The following is a 7,569-nucleotide window of genomic DNA, read 5'->3' as shown; positions in this document are numbered from 1 at the left end:
ACGGATCTTGGTTTCAGTGGGAGCTGAGATCGTCACAGGCAAGAAATGAATACTCCGGAAACGATGATATTGCCGGAAACGGAAATATGGATCGTATCGGAAATATAAATATTATCCAAGTCGTAGATGTTGCCGGAAATGGAAACATGGTACGTATCGGAAAATATTATCGGAAATGGAAATATTGCCGGAATCGGAAATATTGCCGGAAACGGAAATATTGTCAGAATCGGAAATATTATCGGAATCGGAAAATAGTTCCGGAAACGGAAATATTAAATATTTGTTCGAAACGGAAATTAATTCCGGAATCGGAAATATTAAATATTGTTCGTATCCGAAATGAATTCCGGAATCGAGAATTTAATCGGAAGCGCATCGTACGAATTAGCATCGCCCGGCAAGCCAAGCGCAACAACCACACGCCAAGCATACGACCAGGCCCAGCGCAAAAGCCAGGCCCAGCCGAAGCTTAGGCGCGCGCGCGGGGCTGCGACGAGTGGGCTGGCGCTGTGCGTGGGCCGCAAGGCCTGCGTGCGGTGCTAGCGTATTACTCGAAGTGTGTTACTCGAATCCTAAGGCTACCGGGATTCGTCATATGATTAAATCTAATCCTAAAAGATTTAGTTTATTTAATTAGAGTCCTAGTAGGATTATAATTAAATAAATTAGTATCCTAATAGGATTCCAAATCCTTTTCCATAACTCTATAAATAGGTGCCTAGGGTCACATATTTACAACGAGTTTTCAAGTATTCAAAGTGAGTTTTTGAGAGAAAAATTCAGTCACACAATTGCCTAAAAGTGCCGAAAATAATAGTACCTTAAGGGCGATTCTAGTTGGTCAATCTTAAGGCGGATCCGGACGTGTTGTGGACTATCTACGGAGTGACGACACTTGGAGTCCTAAAGACTTGTTCTTGTTCGGTTCGGGCGCAGCTAGGGAAGGCACGCAACAAAGTGTATGCATCTAAACTATGCTAAATGATTATGTGTAAATAATATGCTTTCCTGGCTTTATGGTTTTTCCGCATGATTTATGAATTGTCATATGTATCATAACCTAACATAATTTGTTGGAGTTGGTGGTTGGTGTTTTCACAGATGCTGTTAAGCACTGGAACGAGGAGGTTGAATGTTTCGGGAAGGCTGGCTTGGAGATGTTGGTAATAGGTGTTTTGTGGATATATGTTGTGAGGTTGATGAGGAGTGAACTAAGGTACGACTTGTTGCATGAAGGGTGGTGTCCCTAGGGTCGTGCTGGTACCTGCAACATAAGGAAAAGGAGTTACGAAACCATGACTCATTGGAACAACTGACCTGTTAGGGGTGTTGTATAGAGAATAGTTTCGAGAAGAGTCCGGGCGCATCGGAGTATGGGGGAACACTGCTTGTGGTGCTTGACTGGCCAAAGGGACCGCCATTATCTAGGGAGGTGCTCCTGGTGCTGAAGTGACTAGGTTGACAACGAGTTGGACGACTTGCTGGGAGAAGAGTTGATCCCAGGGTACTTGGGTCGTCGGTGTTGGTCTCTGTGCCGGAGCCGAGACGGGTAGGGGCATCGACATGGTTACCATTGGAGGAGGTAATGGACGAGATGCCGGATTGGAGATGGGTGCCGACACTATGGTGGATGTCGTCATGCCGACTTGAGTTGAGGTGACTTGGGCAACCGTTGTGGCAGCAACGGTCGCCGATGTACCTGCAGAAAATGTTTGAGCTGGAGGGGGAGGCAGCCAACTCGGATTCGAACGGGGCTGACTTGGAAGCGGCTCGAATTCACGAATCTGCTCGAGGATTGGGCCTCCGGGTTCGCCAAAGGGTACATGGAGGGGGTGATCGGGGGCGACGTCCAGGTCCAAGCGGCGGCTCAGCCCAGAGGTATGTCGCCGGTACTGGAACCTAGACCCGGTGGTTATGCAGGCAGTAGATCGGACTTGGGACTGCAGTGCTTCGTTCTCCTTTTGGAGGATGTTGATGCGCTGCTCCATGGCTTCAAAATGACGAGTGATATCGTTGGACGAGCTAGCGTTACCGGCCATGGTGATTGGAATGGTATTATCGAGCTGCTCTTGATTTTCAGCCCCACGGTGGGCGCCAAATAGTTTTGGGCAAATTCTACTTAGAGACGAACTTGCCTTTGTGATGGTGCTAACAATCAATTGAGCAAGATAATTTAGAATAACAAGAGTAAGTCGTAAGAGCATAGAATGAGAGTATTATGTTTATTCAGTATTTCATATATGTAAAATAACCTAGCTAAGCCATTTTATAGGCATTACATGATAGAATGTAACGTTCAATCATAAATGTACATAATTGGGCAATAAATAGGTATTAACGGCTTGCTTAGGAACGGTTTGTAACCGCTGCCTCTTCCATAGCCGTTGGGAGCAAGACGGATGGATGCTTTGTCACGCCTCGCTGGCAGCCACGTATGCTCCACTTGGCATGTCTGGCCACGTCATTCAAGAGGGTATTTCTCCCCCTAACAGTGTCCCTTATTTATCATGAACTTATCTTATCTGAACTTACTTTTCCTAAAATAAGTGGAAATAAGGTGAAAAAATTAGTTAGTTATCATTTTTAATAACAAATTATGTTAATACATAGAAAAAGTTGATAAAATAAGTTCCACCTTTGGTCGGTCTCCTAAAAACAATCCAATTTTTAATTAATTCCAGAATAGCCTAACTTATCATACCCATATTTTGTTTTAAAAAAATAGACCACTTTACCTGCTACTTGTTAAAACGGTCAACACGACTGGGTAACTTTATTTCCCTCCCAAAAAACCTATCGCCACTAACCACTACCCTCAGTTCTTTACTTTATTTTATTTTAAAAAAAATGGCTAACTCCTCTCTCTCTCTCTCTCTCTCTCTCTCTCTCTCTCTCTCTCTCTCTCTCTCTCTCTCTCTCTCTCTCTCTCTCTCTCTCTCTCTCTCTGCACTTATTGTGTTTTCCATTAATGGTCGTCTTTCAAAGCCGCAAAAGGTGAGCTCATCGCCAACGAGTTTGCGGAAAAAGGAAAGGTCTTCAATAGAGAGTACAATAACCATCAAATTAAGGTAATTTACAACCATATAAGCCTAATTTATTTTAAATTTAAGTAATTTGACATCATCGGCCAGGTTTTCTTCTTCGACATTTTCCTTTTTAATTGAAATTTCTATACTTTCTCCTACAAAAATCTATTCTTCATTTCCAACTCAGCAATCTCTGTGTCTTTCTCCAGAATTTTCAATTGAAAATTGTCAAATAATTGGGGCCAATTAACAACACCATGATCCATCACCTATTAAAAAAATGCAATTAAGCACCAACAACCTAATTAATTTTCACCATAATCAACTTCAATTATCCTAATTAAAATTAAAATTAAAGCAGAAATCTGTGTGTTTTAAGGAAAATTAAACCTTACTGGCCAATTGGAACATTCGTAGAACTTCTTTCCCGCATTCACCCCATTCTTAGTCGTTCGCATAACAACTACATCGTTACAATAACAAATTTATCAATGATTGTTTGCCCCTTAATTTTGAATTACATGAAGTGCCCGACAATTTTATACCACGTATTGGCCATGGATCATTACGAATTAGAAAGTAAAGAAGAGAATGATGAGAGGATGAATAATGAGGAAGAACAAAGAAGATCAGAGAAGACAGGAAAGAGCAGGGAAGAACAAAAGAAAGGAAGGAGGAGGATTAAAAGGGGAAAAAACCTATTTATTGATATTTATCCACCCCCAACGGTCACTTACTGCCACATCACCTCCTTTACTTGTTTTAGCAGGTAAAAGTTTAAAGTACGTGATATGTTTTTAGAAGGTGGTTATAATAAATTGGGTTATTCCGAAATTAATTAAAAATGAGATTGTTTTTAGCAAACAGGCCAAATGTGGGATTTATATTATCAATTTTTCCTAATATATACATATCTATAAACATATTTATAGATTCTTGCGTTAATAGTTATAGTTTTAGGTTAATGGTATGATTGTTGAGTTAATAATTAATAGTATGTTTTTCTTGTTTATAGTAGTGGTCTTATGAGTATAAGGCGTTATTACACAAATTTACTCACAGGTAAGATATTCCTTATTTACTTCATTTTTTCAGGTGACAACCATGTAGATGAGTGCATATGACGTGTCATCTTTATTATATACGTCAACTCTTGAGATGACTGATTTCCATTTTTACCTTACATAAAATAAATGAATTATTCTAGTTGGAGGGGGGGAAAATCAACACTCATATGGTAATAAAGTGCTTTAATGCTTTATACTCCCTGTGATTTTGAATACTTATAACACTTGCCTCTTTCGGCCGTTTCGAAATACTTGAAACACTTTCTTTTTTGACATTGGACCATTAATTCTTTGTTGTTTATCTCTTCTTTACCCCATTTGCGTCAATTTTATATTATTTCTATTTCACATAAACAATTAAAACTACCATTAATCTCACTTGCATATTACCTTACTAATTTTCATGTACGTACTATTCTTCAAACTACGTTCCTTTCTGATTTGATTTGGTTACAATGACGATCTCTTATGACGATTCATGTTAGACGACCCCAAATCATTTTGGGGCTAAGGCTTTGCTGTTGTTGTATTCTTCATACTACGCTGTAACACAAATGTTACAAGTATTAGAAAAAATTCTTCAAATTACGCGGTATCACAAGTGTTACAAGTATTCTGAAATGGAGGGAGTACATAATCAGCATATGATTGGGTTAAGCTAAGAGTGTGGTCAGATATTTTTACAGGAGTGGACAATCTCAATTAAGGAAAATGGACTTAAGATAATCCTGATTATAGCTCTCCTCTCTCATCTGCCTCTTCGGCACAAGGTAATTCCAACATCAGGAAAGAGGTCTTTTGGACTCCTCCGACTCAAAAGTATTTTAATAATTGAAAGGGTTCATGCAATGGGTCGGGATATGGATCAGAGCTGGGTTTAAGAATACTGGACCCAAATCCGACCAATTTAAGCTTCTAGACCCAAATACGCAACAGATCCAATGGGTCTCAAATAATCGGACCCATACCCTATAAAAAGAGAAGGTCCAACGTCATCTGGGTCGAGTCCTAGACCCATGCCCATCCTCACCTTCATGACTTGTTCATGCACATATCAACACATATATGAAGTATTAGTTAAATAATTCATCGTTTGATCATAATCATCAAAACACTATATGACTGAACATCTTTTTTTTCCATTGAATTTTTCTTTTATTTTATTTTTTAGGTTTATAATAACGATTCCTCCTTTACGAAGAACTTTTCTCCCTCGAAAGTCAAGATATCTTCCTTCTTATTTAAGGGGTATTTTTTTCTTAGTTTATATGATTGTAGATTTATTGTGTATGACTTTACAATCAATGAAATAATATTTAATTTAATTTCAAAATTACAACAGATCAAAAGACCTCCTTGTTGAAAGTTATATTAACCAACAATGTGAAAAAGGGTATAAATGATGTTCGACGTGGAATGATAGTAGTTTTGCTGAAAATGAATTTGATTTGATTTGATTTTTACGTACTCCGTGTTTGATAGATCAATCTATATCTCATTATAGATGTCATATGATTTTTATCAAAGAATTAATTTTACTTTGAAAAAAGTAGGAAAAATTATTTTTTGACCACCTTAAAAAATTAAAACATTGTTTTTTAGGACCTTAAAAGATAAAAATTTGGTTTTTACCACCATAAAAGTAGAAATTGTATTCTACCCCCTAATATTTTTTTGTCTTTTACCACTTCTTAACAACAAAGATTACATAAACGTTATGTTATGAAACCTAAGTTTTCTGTCCAATTTTGGGGTTAATTTCAGTGAGTTATGATAATGTTTGGGGACTCATCTTTTGAGTTTTTTATCCTTTGGGACCTGCATCTTTTTTTTCACCCTTTAGGACCTCATTTTCACTTTGAGGCAAGTTAACTCACCTTTAACCACAACATAAATAAATTAAAAAAAATTAACCATTTAATTAAAATAAGAAAGTTTACATTGAATTAATACTTCTTAGATTTGTACTTCGTATTTGTTTAGGAAGTATTATATTTTTAACATATATTTTATCCGTTCTTATTTATGTGACACAATTAGAATTTAGCACTATTCATACGCTATCCGTTGACCAGATTTTGTTACTTATGCGTCAGGTAATATATAGTCATGTGAGATCTTATTAGAATCGTATTGATGAATATTTTTAGAATATCAACTTTTTATAACTTTTTTCTTTTACAAAATTAAAGATTTTAACGATAAAAAATGTGCATTGGCAAACGTGACTAAGAAATTGTGACAACTAAATAAAAACGGAGGAAGTATACAATATTATTACAATTAATAAAAAGAGAGGAAATCTTTAATATTATAATTGTAAAATACTATATGTAAATAATTTTTAAAAATATGTATATTTTCTATACGAAATGTTTTAAAAAGAAGCACATTCATATAATTCTAATACTCGTATGAATTTTTTATTTTAAAAAGGGCATTCGTACTCTATTTTTTTCTTTTCCGTCATGTTTTTCCATTTGCACCCAAAAAATAGTCGTAACTTGATTTTTCTACTTTTTTGGTGAATAAGAGAGTAAAAAAACACCTAAATAAAGTACAAGCAGTAGCTAAAATTAATGAAAAAAAGCAAGAAAAATAAAAACGAAAGCAATAAACAGTAGTCATTGACCAACAACAAGACAAATCCTTAATTTGACGATGATGCGTTAATACAAGTTACTTAGGTGATTTGATGACAATGAGTTAATACGAGTTACTATGATGATTTAAGAACATAAGTAAAATTTTGTTAAAAATAGAATATTAAGATTGTTAAATAGATCACCATAAAATTAAAAAAAATGTAAAATATATGTTGAGTACGGTAAGAATGTTATTAAATGTATAGATTGTTCTTATGGGAATGTGGATCCAGCAACAATTAAGTAGTAACAATAATCAGAATATAGAGAACACAAAAATATTTTATTAGAACTTTAGCAAAAACATTACTTCACTAATAAAAAAATTAGTTACACAAAAATATATGATTAGATTATATTTTCTAATTGAATTTTTAATTTACAAGATAAAAAAAATATATTTAATTCACCATTTTGCTATGACACATGTCAGGAATTAGTTGACTTCTTGTTTATTGCACCGCAAATAATATGTTGACACGTGCAATGAGCTAACATTTTAACCATGGGGACTAACCTTTTAATCATTGGGACTAAACTTTCAGATTTATTATTTAATTTCAGCCAAAATATACTTTACAGGTCCTCAACGGTGAAAAAAAGAGTCTAGGTCCTTAACGGTGAAAAATTACAAAGGTGGGGCACATTCTTTATCTTAAATCTAATTTCAGTTATCGAGTCATGAATTCAACAAACCAATTAACATACATCACGTTGCTAATCAATTACACATGCAAATTGATTTACAAACACAATTAATGTATCGTTTCAATTACTGATACTATTTTACGCAAATCATAATCATACCTTGAAAAAGTTTGAATCTTT

At 35.6% G+C, this 7,569-nt stretch overlaps 1 long non-coding RNA gene across 1 annotated transcript; it reads right to left on the bottom strand.

Moving 5' to 3' along the window:
• Window positions 1–2,198: 2,198 nt before the first annotated feature.
• On the bottom strand, window positions 2,199–4,503 carry LOC130462826 (uncharacterized). Its single transcript, XR_008923638.1, has 2 exons — window positions 3,425–4,503; window positions 2,199–3,298 (listed from the first exon to the last, which is right to left on the bottom strand). It is a non-coding gene; the product is annotated as an uncharacterized lncRNA (long non-coding RNA).
• Window positions 4,504–7,569: the final 3,066 nt, after the last annotated feature.

This window comes from Spinacia oleracea, chromosome 6, assembly GCF_020520425.1.
Source record: "Spinacia oleracea cultivar Varoflay chromosome 6, BTI_SOV_V1, whole genome shotgun sequence".
NCBI lineage: Eukaryota > Viridiplantae > Streptophyta > Magnoliopsida > Caryophyllales > Amaranthaceae > Spinacia > Spinacia oleracea.
The sequence above is the reverse complement of the archived record's forward strand: the minus strand, read 5'-3'. Positions and strand labels throughout refer to the sequence as shown.